This window comes from Lacerta agilis, chromosome 2 (assembly GCF_009819535.1).
Source record: "Lacerta agilis isolate rLacAgi1 chromosome 2, rLacAgi1.pri, whole genome shotgun sequence".
NCBI lineage: Eukaryota > Metazoa > Chordata > Lepidosauria > Squamata > Lacertidae > Lacerta > Lacerta agilis.
The window spans coordinates 33,640,835-33,652,901 of record NC_046313.1 but is presented as its reverse complement, the minus strand read 5'-3'; the positions used below and the strand labels follow the sequence as shown (position 1 = coordinate 33,652,901).

The following is a 12,067-nucleotide window of genomic DNA, read 5'->3' as shown; positions in this document are numbered from 1 at the left end:
TCATCTTGCTTTACTAGCCGAGGGAGCCGGCATACAGCTTCCGGGTCATGTGGCCAGCATGACTAAGCCGCTTCTGGCAAACCAGAGCAGCGCACGGAAACGCCATTTACCTTCCCGCCAGTGCAGTTCCTATTTATCTACTTGCACTTTGATGTGCTTTCAAATTGCTAGGTTGGCAGGAGCAAGGACTGAGCAATGGGAGCTCACCCCATCGCGGGGATTTGAACCGCCGACCTTCTGATCGACAAGCCCTAGGCTCTGTGGTTTAACCCACAGCGCCACCCGCGTCCTGACGATAACTATATGGGAACCTAAATGCCATGATGCTCCTGCACTCAAGAAAAATTCTCTCATCTATAAAGCGTACCTGACTGTGAGACTCGGGATCATTCTTCAACACTCCCAAAATAACCTTCCTGGCAGTTTGTAGAAAGGACAGGCCGCTGCTCTGGCTAAACATAGAGTGTACTGAAGCACCTGACATCAGGCAATTAACTACGAGATGGTTTGTGGATGAGAAGTCTCCTGGGGGACCACTAAATCCAAAACAGTCAGCAAACCCTGGAATTAAAAGCCTTGTGTGTTTACCAAGTGGAAAAGGACCAAGAATTGATCTCAGAGGAAATTCTTAAGTGTTCCTGCAGTTTCCCCGAATGCAAGCTGCAGGGTTGTTGGGTTTTTGTTTTGTTTTTGTTTTTGGTGTTTTGCTGTTGTTGCTCACTAGGGAATGATTTGGAAGGTGTATAAATAGAGGCAAATAAAAGTAGGCTTGGTAGTGGAGAACGTGGATACAGGGGGGGAATTCCCCCCCCCTCGCAGCACTAGAGAACATGGACATTCAGTGAGGCTGAATGCTGGAAGGTTCAGGGTGGGGAAAAGTACTTCTGAACACAGCACATACTTAAAACTATGGAATTCACTTCCACAAGATGTAGTGAAGGCCACCAATCTAGATGGCTTTAAAAGAGTTTTTGGCAAATTCCTGGAGGATAAGGCTATCAACGGCCACCAGTTATGATGGCTATGTTGCTCCTTCACTGCAGGAGGCAGTAGGCCTCTGAATAACAGTGAATGGGACTCACAAGTGAGGAGAGAGCTCTTGTGCTCTCTTGAGGGTTTCCCATGGGCATCTGGTTGGCCACTGTGAGAAAAGGATGCTGGACTAAATGGGCTACTACCCTGACCCAGCAGCCTTCTTCATACATGCTGGAAGAAGAGAAGAGTTTGCAGGCTGCTGAAGAATAACACTTAATGGTTAAGGTTGTCCCTGCTAAACAATGGAGTGGTGACAGCAGCATCAGCCTTTGCTCAACTTGTGTTCTTCCTCTGGGTGGCTACATGGATTGGGACTCAAAAGAAAAAGGCACGCTTTATCGTGATCGGGTAACAGAACTGGCAGCAAGGGGAGAATTTTCAGCTGAAACAACATGAGGGGGGAAGTGTTAAGTGCGGCCCTTATGTGCCAGACTGCACACTTTAGGGATGGGAAACTTTTTCCAGCCGGGGGCAACCTCCTAGTGGCAGGCAGGGTGAGAGGTAAAATTTAGGCAGAGCAACAGATTTATTTCTGCCAACCCTGTTAATATACAGCTTAAATACAACCATCTCCAAGTGATTCCACAACAGTGCAAATTGAGGGAAAGTGTCATCTGGGGAAAGGCCTGAAAGTCACATTTGGCCCCCAGGCCTGTGGCTTCCCATCCCTATTCCATGTTGTGAGATGAGATAAGGGCTGGGGGGGGGGGGGGGAGACACACTACACCAAATTTCAGCTCTGCCCTCACACTACATTCCAACATGGTTATTGAAGTGCAATGGCTCTTATACCCCGATCCTAGATATGTTTGTTTAGTCTACTTAATTTTAAGTGAACTTATTTCAGGTAAGCATGGTTACAGCCCACAATGCTAGAACCAAAGTGCAAGTAGAAGCAGGAACCGCTAGCGAGAGGTTGTTGTTGTGTTTTTAAAAATGGAAAATAATTAGCGTGTTCCTCAAACAGAACGGACATTTCCTCTTTGACGTTCAATCAACACAAGGCATTACTCCAAGCTGATAAGATCATTCCTCTAGAGGCCCATGTATAGTAAGTGACCATTAAAAAACGTTCTTACCCTTTCAGGAAAAACAACAACCCACCTTTACACTGGAAACTTGAACAAATGTGCTTTGCCTTAGCAAAGCATCAACACTGTTCAGAGCTGTATAATTATTATTTATAAAGACATCACTAATAGTGGGACTGTTTACTGTGAAAGGGGGGGTGGCAGGTTTACTGAGCAGCACTGACTGGTTGAGATGGGAAAAAAGGAGACAATCAAGATATATATATCCACAGCACTTTGGGTAAATATTATGGTGGCAGTAAGTAGCAGTGAAGCTGTGCCCAGTTCTCTGAACTACATTAGTAACGCCAGAACGGCCTAATCAGAAGTCACATCACGTGCTCCACAGAATTGTTTGCACAGTTTCCACAGAATTTCATCTGGTAAAGAATGAACCTTTGTACAAGAGATTCCTCTCGTTTAATAAGGAAGATATTGGATTGTTTGTGTATACTGTATACACTATGATTCCTGGCTGTTTTTACAGGAGGTTTTAAAAGGTGTGGGGTTGTTTTTTTAAAGTAATATTTATATGTATTTTTTATATGGTGGTTTCAACTTTTGACAGCTGTTTTGCAATTTATAACAATAATTTTACGAAGAGAAAGGAAAATAAAACAAAACACAGATTGGTCTTATGAGTTACAAGGTTGAGCGCTAGAGGTGCAGAATGAATCAACTGAACTAGCCTTCTTCAACCTGGCACCATCCTGATGTTGTTGGGCTCCAGCTCCCATCAGTCCGAGCCAGCATGGCCAATGGTTGGCAATGATGGGAGTTGTAGTAGTAGTAGTAGTAGTAGCAATAATAAATAATAATAATAATAATAATAATAATAATAATAAATTATTTGTACCCTGCCCATCCGGCTGGGTTTCCCCAGCCACTTTGGGTGGCTTCGAACAAATATTAAATATTAAAATGCCACACATTAAAAACTTCCCTAAACAGGGCTGCCTTCAGATGTTTTCTAAATGTCAGGTAGTTGTTTATCTCTTTTGACATCTGATGGGAGGCCGTTCCACAGGGCGGGCACCACTACTGAGAAGGCCCTCTGCCTGGTTCCCTGTAGCTTTGCTTCTTGCAGTGAGGGAATTGCCAGAAGGCGCTCGGCACTGGAACTCAGTTTCCGGGCAGAACGATGGGGGTGGAGACGCTCCTTCAGGTATACGGGGCCGAGGCTGTTTAGGGCTTAGTCTAGAAACATCTGAAGGATAGCACTTTGGGGAAGGCTAGATGAGAAACTGAGCCCTCTTAGGGTTCTTGGTAGTAATGCCTACATATGGCAAACTAGCCATTTTAAGAGAGAAAGAATGCTAAAGTAAAAGGAGCCCAACAGTCAGGTTGCTCTTACACTTGTAAAGCAAAATGGCTGGCCTTTAAGCACTGTCCTTCCATCGAAAAGGAAAGTTACAGTTCTCCAAGCCACATATAACCTTTAACTCACCTTACCCTTTCCTTTTGCAACACATTTTGGCAGAGAGGTGCAGTCAATCTATACTTTTTAAAAAACAAGAAGTTTGAGCATTGAAATTACCTGTTCACATGAACTCAGCCCAGATGTTTTCAGCTAAAGGCTATATAATGGATGCATTCTTTGCTTAAAGCTGCTATTTAACTTTACAGCAACAGATCATAAAAACAGTTAAGTAACAGGTATTCTCAGATGCCCCCCCCCCGCCAGTCTGTTGCATTGGAACAAAATCTTAACACAACAAAAAGAAAGCTTGCCTTTCTTTAAAGTAGAAAAACAACCATCCTTTGACACTGTGTGTACTCATATGAACCTGGCTGGGTCCCAAGAGCAGCTACTGGGGCCCTGCTCACAGATCCATAGCTAAGGTCAATCAGATTGCAAGGCTGGTTCAGTGGTAGCCCTGTTGTTGAACTCACTCACACAGGGCATCTGTTTTGTCTGCCTATTTAGCCATTTTAAACCAGGACCTTCCAATGTGCTTTTAATGAATTGACATCAGCTTGGATTTTTCAGCTGCCGCTGATACTATTTCATCATTCTTTCTGTGATTGGCTGGTTTGGCTTTGAACCATTTCATGCTGCCGTTTTAGTTTTTAAAACCACACATTTAAAAGTTGTTTTGTCCTATTTCTGTAAACCACCTTGAGAAAGCTTTTCTGCCCTGGAAAGGGAGCCCGGGGTGAGGGGGGAATCAAAATAAATATAAGGTCCATTGTCTCGTTTCCCCTTCTCTGAATAAGTGAAAAGACCCTAATTTCCCTTCTCTTACTCAGCAGTCACCGCTTGGCTTACTAACATAGCAGCTACAAAAACCCTTAGTGAGAAAACTGTAAGTAGGTCAACTGCAGCCAACAAGGTGGCATCTAGACACTGTTGGATGCAAGCTCCAATCAGCCCCAGCCAGGATGACCAATAGTCTGGGATAATGGGAGCTGCCTTTTGCCAACCAGAGATCCACTTTCTTGCTGCTTCTCCTTACTCTACTCAGTTAATGTGCACACAGGAATCACTTAGGCAAGGCTAATAAGGTTCTTCCCCACATCCATGTAGTCTTTGGTTAGGCTGAAGCCATATAGCTGCTCCAGTTATACTCCCAACTTCCAATGTGAATCACCTTTTAAGCTACAAGAATTCCTCCTTCTTGGCTGGATTAGAAGTTAATGCAGGCAGGCAGGCAAGGCTCACTTAAGACCTCAAAACAAAATTTGTACATGGCCCTAAGGAATAGGATCCTTGGCACAAATGTGTTCAACACACCCAACATTTGTTTTATCAACAGGAAAAAAATGTAATTAGCTCAGGCGAGCTAAACCCACTCCCAACAGTTTATATGCCAGAATGACCATTACAAAATATGGAAAGATTATGTAACAGGAGCCCTTCCCAATTCCAGCTGTTTAGCTTAATTAAGAAAGCTTAAGGACTCACTTACCATTAGCCAATACTCTTCTTTCTAAAGACACCAGATATTTTCTCCTGCTGACACAACATGGCATTTACAGATCAGGATAAAGGTTACACAAGTATGAAGTGCAACGTACTAGGCTATGTTGACAGCTCAAGATGGTGACCCATTGCAGAAGTCTGTGAACAGGATTGCCAAACGCAGGGACATATTAACTGAGCTTGGCACACAATAATTTATTCAGAAGTATTTATGTTTATAGACCTCTCCACTGTAGAAAACATGAAAATATGTAATTGTGCCAAAGCCCAAATGACTTTTTCTGCAGCTTCCCATGACCTGCCCCCCCTCCTTTAATTGCCTTGCTTCTCCACAATCCCTTTCCCTGCCAAAAGCCATTCAAAGGAATTTGCTTTTGTAGCATTACCCCCACTTTTGCAGTTTTCTGCTTGTTTAAGTCTGGCTATGAATTTTAGGATGGGGGCCAAAGCTGATGAGCTATTAATAGAAGATCCATAATGCAAAGTGCAAGTATATTAAATGAGAAGATGTTCTTGAGCCATTCTCTTCTTAGCAAATACAACTATTGGCAGAATGTGCATCTTAATCTCCCTTTAGGCTATGTATGCACACAAGACTCTTGTTTTTAATGTACACTGCCCAGGGATCTTTCGATAAAGGGTGGCATATAAACTGAATAAATAATAATAGCTTCATATTTTGAAACCTACTTCATATTTTGAAACCACATACTCATAAACGTCACATAAATGCTACAGAGCATGATGGCTCTGTAAAAGAAGACTGTAAGCTAATTGTCTGAAGTTAGGGGCTTTCTGCAATCCTGAGGAACTAAGCCTTTATAAGGTGCGCTTCTAGATCTCTCAATTGTGGAGAAAGTGTTAAAATAATGCAGCACCACAGGAACTATAGGGGTGTGTGGATACAAGTTGGTATAACCAAACAGCATTTTATTACCCTTATGCACACCTTGCCCCTCTGTCTCCTTCTGCCCCATACCCGCTCTCATAACTTCAGGTCTCAAGCAGAAGTTTGAATTAAACAGCAATGCATGTGCTCATAAATGCACAATGCAGAGAATTTGTGCAGAGTGCATTGTTGGAAGCTTCTAGAGAGATGCTCTTCCAGGCTTTCTAAAGTAGGTTGCTAAAAGCTCAGTACTATAATAATAATAAAAAGCCAACCACCATAGAACATCTAGCACCCTTGTGTAATCTATTATGATAACAATTCCTGGAATGTAATCGCAGCCTTTTGTTTGCACCAGAAGAGACACCAGGGAGACATAAGCCGTCATTTTGTATAATTCTTCGCCCTCTAGTGGTAGAAAGGGATGCAACAGCCAGAATAATTTGACAATGCAGATACAGGTAGATGCCACATCACAAAGTAGATATAGGTAGGGATAATGAAGATAGGAGCATTTCTCTTTAGCAACATGTAGACAAAAATAAATATTTTGAGAAGTGTGCCTTCTGCAGGACATTAACACTCAAGCCACAGTTAGGATAGAACATCTGATTTTAATGAAGTGACTTTACACAAACCAGAATGACACACGAGAAAAACCAAAAAAAAAAAAAAAAAGCAATGAAATTGAATTTTGACAACTCTTTTCTCTGCAGAACCTGAGCACTGCTCTTCCAACAGCACTTACCTGGAATGTAAAAGTGATAGTGGTCATTATGGTAAGGAAAAGTCAAGCCAGAAGCTTCACACATAAAATCAGAAGCTAGTATTTCCCCAAAATCTCCAATAGAAGAGATCCACTTATTTCTAAATTAAAATCAGAGATTTTCTTTATTTGCCAATGTTTATTTGCTAATGTTTAACAGTAGGATTTGCTCACAATCCCCTGCATTTCTGATTATATCCCAGATCCATGCTTGCCTAATGGCTGGAAATTTACAAGCCCAAGATCACTCAGTGAGCTACATGGTTTGGTGGGGATTTAAGAGTGGTGTTCAACTAAGTTTTACTTGTTGAAATGAACATGACCAGGTTAGTCTACTCTGAGTAAAATGTAGTTGAATACCACCCTGAACCTAGAGCTCCCCAGCCTGGTATGAGACTTAAGTACAGAGAATGAGATGCCCAAGTACAGCTTTTAAAGTTCAAAGACACTCTTGGGACAGATCCTAAGTGTTGCAACTTTGAGGGAATGATGTCGGCCACCTTTACAGAGGAGTTCCAAAACTGCACACAAGGGCTCCCTGTGCCAAGGTGGCCTGATAGTTTAGCACTCCATGAACAAAGGTAACCAAAACTAATACGCTACCTGTGGAATAACAGAGTGCAGCGCTCAAGCTGCCCCATGCCTCCAGGAGATGAAGGCCCAGTTCAGCAACACAAAAGAACACAATCTTCTCCCCTTGAGGGCAGAAAGCAACTTCAAAAGCATGCCAATAGTTGCAGTTCTCATGTTCAGGCTTGGAATACTTGTATTGACAAGTTTTTATTCCTTCATCTGTTGGTCCCAGTCCAATGAGCAACCCAGATAGACAGGCACCGAAGCTTTCCCTATCTCTGTTTTCAGGCCTCCAGACGCCTTACCTGGTGAACTGCTGCCTATCAAGCAGCTGCAACAATTCCCCATTGTGAGAATTAATCAGCAACCTTAAATGAGGCGATAATCCCAACACCTATTCTGTATACTCAAAATGTATTTCCTGCTGGCTGATTTACTCTAAATTACACCAAGTTTATTTTGAAGACATTCCAAGTCATGTTTCAAAATGACAGGGACAGTGGCTTTTGCTAAGTATGGAATGTTAGGACAAATTATGAAAGCAGGCATATTTCAAGCACTGAGCTTCCACTGATGAGAGGCACAATAGCTTGCTAATTAATAAAAACAAGAACACACAGAGGGACCAATAAGGCATGTGACAATGCACAAATGAGATCTGGTGTCCCTAGTCAATCTTTTTCCCTCTCCAATTTGTATCTCTAGCATATGGCCTAATACGTAACAGGTTCCCCTGTATGCATCTAGAACCTCTTAGGTAGATCTCAAATAAGTCATACTTACCTATGAGAATCCTTTTTCTGTACTGTTTTTGGCCCATCAATACCTACAAAATATATTTGATAGTCACTGTCATGGTGTCATTTTTAATATGATCAAAGTTCATTGTACAAGAGGACGTTTCTAAACTTTTAAATGAAATGTTTAATAGATCAGCTACAGGCATATTAGAACTCTGCTTCACTATTTATTTAGCATGACGATCCTTGGAATTTTAAAAGGGCCCACCCTGGGATCAAGAATTGTCAGGAAACAAACAGACTTCATACCACAGGTTTGCATCTTTCAGACACACCTTATCTCTAACAATTTAAACAGCTACAGAATTTAAACAGTGTGACAAATCAATGCCACACACCCAGTAGACTGTAGAAGTTAGAGACTAAGTTAGATACCACAAGCAGTATGTTTATGCCCTTTAATTTAATTTATTAATTGCGTTTCTTTCTCAGTCTTCCTCTCAAACTAATCCTGGGCAGCAGGGCTCAAAAAGTCAATTACATGAATAACTCTATTAGACAAATACAAAAATCTGAATCAGGTTTCATATATTCATTCAGCCATCAGAATTTCACAAATAGCACTCCAACTTTCAAGTTTGCCAGAATTCTTCATCAGCCTAGAGATCATAGATAACCAACCCTGCAGATGTTGTTGGACTCCCAACTCCCATCAGTGCCAACCAGCATGGCCAGAGGCATCTGGAGGACACCATGTTGTCTATCCCTGGGCTACATGATAAATAAAGTGGGGAGGGGGGAAAGGAAAGTAAGAAAAAGTTTGCTGATGGTGAAGCCATGGAATCTACATTACAATCTTCAGATGGAATATGGGAGGAGGTAGCAGACATTCAAATGATGTTATGTCAGGCACTGTGCAAGTTTCAGGTTGTACCAAAAGCTGCTGACATGATTGAACACATAATGGCTGCTTATCTCCTCCCTCCCTCACTTTTTGGGAATATAAAATACAGCAGTTACTCAGTTCTTGCCTCCACTCTTAATTAGACACTTGACAGAACAGAATGCAGTCTGGGTTTTCTCTGCATGTCGCAACAGATCTGTATGCAGTATCATACATGACCATCAAGCTGCTGTTAGAATGCTCACACCTGTTACTGCACAGGGCAGACCCCCAAAAGGAGGCTGCCAGATTTTCATCTAGGGCAAGGTCAGGCTAGCTGGTACAAGGCAGGGCCACAGCAGGCCCAGCTACACAGCAACCATTTCCCAGCCCATGGTCTTTATACCAAGCGGCAAATACTCATTTGGGTTTTTTTAAAAAAAACAAAACAAAACAAACCTCCTTCTTAAAGTCAAATCACAACAAATGTCTTACCTCAAGGAAAAAAATGCAGTACTTCCAAAATGGTAGAGTCAACTTGTCCAAATGCAAATAGCTTTTACCTTGGGGATGGTTCCACTACTACATATAAAGAAAGTTGCAGTATGAGCAAAGCTTGAACATTGGCAAAAATATTTACCTTTTAGGAACTAAGCACCAATAATAAAAAGTACAGTATACAGATCATTCGCTTTCCATTACCAAGGGTGAAGGGCCCACTAACTCAATATTCTAAAACAGGCTTCCTCAATCTCGGCCCTCCAAATGTTTTTGGCCTACAACTCCCATGATCCCTAGCTAGCAGGACCAGTGGTCAGGGATGATCGGAATTGTTGTCTCAAAACATCTGGAGGGCCGAGATTGAGGAAGCCTGTTCTAAAGTATATTTGGGTCCACCTGAGTGACAGGATTCGTTTGAGAGGGAAGTACTTTATGTAATCTGGGTCCATTAAAAGTAGCTTGGTCTTTCCCATAATAGGTTATCATTTCTCCAATGAATGTCAAATATTCGGAAAGGTGGAGCAAGTGGTACGACCCAATTCCCAGCCACACCACCCAACTCCCTTTACCTTCCATGTACTCAATTTCTACAATCTCCCTGTTATCTGGAACCATGGGACTTCCCACCTACTCTGCTGCATTTTCTCCCCTTTTTAAAACCTTTATTTCACAGAGAGTCATCACTGACTCTATGTTGTCTTTCCTTTTTAGCTCCCTCAATGGAGCTCTTTCTTTCTGATAAATCATCACTGCACCCAAAATCAATTAAAGCAGACAGATCCATACATAAATACATGTTCCAATAAAGATTTCACCTTCACCATCCCAGGCAATAATGCTTCTGAGTCCCAGCTGCTGAAAACCATAGGCGTGCTCCTGTGCTCCGGTCTTGTTTGCAGGTTTCCCACAGGCATCTTGCTGGCCACTGTGAGAACAGGATGTTGGACCAGATGGGCCATTGGGCCCAATCTTTTTACATTCTTACCCACAAGAGCAGAAGATCTACATGCTGCCACAAACCACCTTACTCCATGGCCCACTAATCAACCTACGAGAGGCAAGGCAGTCTTGCTGAAAGTCCAAATGGGGACCCCTGGGAAGTAAACTCCCATGTACTGTTAACTGTAGGAGTAAGGCAATGAAGAAAAGACTATTTTGGCGGGAGACGGGGGAGGCGATAATATTAATTTACTGCATTTATACCCCTTTTCTCCAACAAGGAATTCGAGGTGGCATACATGGCTCTCACCCTTCTCACCCAATCCCCACGACAACCCTGCGAGGTAGGTTAGGCTGGGCTGAGAGAGGTAGCGTCCGGCCCCACTAGGGCCACGCCAGGTGAGCATAATGGCCGACTGCGGAATTCGAACCCAGGTCCTGGTCCGGCACCCTGACCATTTATTAAGGATAAGCTCTTGCCAGCAGCAGCCCCATCCACGTCCTATGGAGAAGCGCGTGGAGAGAAAAGAGGAGGCCGCACACGCCGTCCTCTCCCCCCACCCACTCCCGCGCCGCCTCGAGAGCCCCGCCGCCCGCGAAAGCCAAACCTTCCACTACTAGACCCTCCTGCAGCCAAAAGCGCACGCGCGCGCACAACTCACGCGGAAGCGGAACTCAGGCCATGGCTCGAGTGCGGAAGCGCTCCGCAGGAAGCAAGGGACTCCCGGTCTAGGACTCCAACTCTGTGACCCTCGCTTCACGGCTCCGAGGTTCACGCCTAAAGCTATAGAGCGCCCTCTCGGGGTCTGAATGGAATCCTGCCGTCGTGCGTTCCAAGGCCGGGCTCTGAACGCGGCTGTATCAAAGGCGCTTACTAACTCTCAAGACAGAAATGGCTAAAAAACTAATTGCAGCTGCCCTTCGTGCAGCTCAGGGCACTCCGATGTAAGCCCTAAATTCTTGCGGGGGCTTATATTCCCAGATACATTGCACCCCAAAGGCCAATTTCGAACATTCCCTTTTGCAAGAACAGGTGACCGTGGATCAAGTTACCTGGCTGAAATAAGGGAAACCTCTGTTGCAGGAAGTTTTTGAATCGGCACTTCCAGGCAGCTGTCAAAGACAGTTAAAAGATCGGACTAGATTACCCAGCCAGATGGGCGGGGGATTAATAATAATAATAATAATAATAATAATAATAATAATAAATACCACCATTCTGGGAATTTCAGCGCCTGCTCAGAAGTTTGTGTGCTATTAAACTGTATCCAATATACTCTGTCTTACTAATGTAAGATACTTTATATCAGCAGATGGCAGGGTTTAAAGGTGGCACAGCAAATGAATCTGGTGCAACAGTTGCAGTAGCAAAATATTGTTGCGCAACATCTGTGAAATCTCGCTGTGAAATCCATTGTGCGACTGTGCTTTTCACTGTGCAACAACATTCTGCCAGTGTAACAAACAGGCCACTAAGTGGATTTAGTGCTACATTGGGTACAACCCGCTGAGTTCAGTGGGGCTTCATCCCAGGTTAAATGGTTACAGGATTTCAGTCTTAAAAGATGGTGTGTGTCTGCAGGCATTTTTTAGTCGCATGGTCAAATGGATTTTCAGAATACGGAGAGAATGCAGCTCTCAATGGTGCAGGTGGGATTTTAATGTGAAAGGACAGCTGCTATAACCCTCAGTATCCTTACCTGGAAGTACCCGTAAGTTCTGCTGAACTCAAGGAGGGCACACCTCTG

The 12,067-nt window shown here is 43.4% G+C and overlaps 1 protein-coding gene, 1 long non-coding RNA gene and 1 other non-coding gene across 3 annotated transcripts in view; all 3 read right to left on the bottom strand.

Annotated features, from left to right (window-relative positions):
- The window catches only part of SEC14L1 (SEC14 like lipid binding 1), a 56,555-nt gene extending 48,495 nt beyond the window's left edge, over positions 1–8,060 (bottom strand). The window contains exon 1 of the mRNA XM_033139435.1: positions 8,040–8,060. The gene's annotated coding sequence lies outside the window, so the exon portion shown is untranslated. The remainder of the gene's footprint in view (positions 1–8,039) is intronic.
- Positions 8,061–9,094: 1,034 nt separating this feature from the next.
- LOC117043070 lies at positions 9,095–9,274 on the bottom strand. Its single transcript, XR_004426150.1, has one exon.
- Positions 9,275–9,326: 52 nt separating this feature from the next.
- Positions 9,327–10,896, bottom strand: LOC117042906. Its single transcript, XR_004426107.1, has 2 exons — positions 10,196–10,896; positions 9,327–9,461 (listed from the first exon to the last, which is right to left on the bottom strand). It is a non-coding gene; the product is annotated as an uncharacterized LOC117042906 (long non-coding RNA).
- Positions 10,897–12,067: the final 1,171 nt, after the last annotated feature.